The sequence below is a fragment of the Fulmarus glacialis genome, unplaced genomic scaffold (assembly GCF_000690835.1).
Source record: "Fulmarus glacialis isolate BGI_N327 unplaced genomic scaffold, ASM69083v1 scaffold15070, whole genome shotgun sequence".
Taxonomy (NCBI): Eukaryota; Metazoa; Chordata; class Aves; order Procellariiformes; family Procellariidae; genus Fulmarus; species Fulmarus glacialis.
This window is the reverse complement of record NW_009185901.1, coordinates 18,343-18,608: the sequence shown is the minus strand read 5'-3', so window position 1 is coordinate 18,608 and position 266 is coordinate 18,343.

Here is a 266-nt window from a genome sequence, read left to right as displayed (position 1 = left end):
GGTGCGTGGGGAATGAGGCAGGGCATTTTGGCCAGGGAGGGGGAAGGATGACTCAGGCGGTTGGTTTATTCCCATGCTGTTGGCTTTTCAGGAGCCCCCTTGCCACCCCTGTCCTGCTGCCACTGCTGCCCAGGAGAACCCCAAGCATCACAAGGCTTGCAGAGCCCATGGGGTGCTGCCAGCCCCCGAGGCGTGATTCCCGTACCCGCATGCCCAAATGAGGGACTGTGCTAATAGGGGGGAGAAGGGAGGTGGCTCAGGGCCAC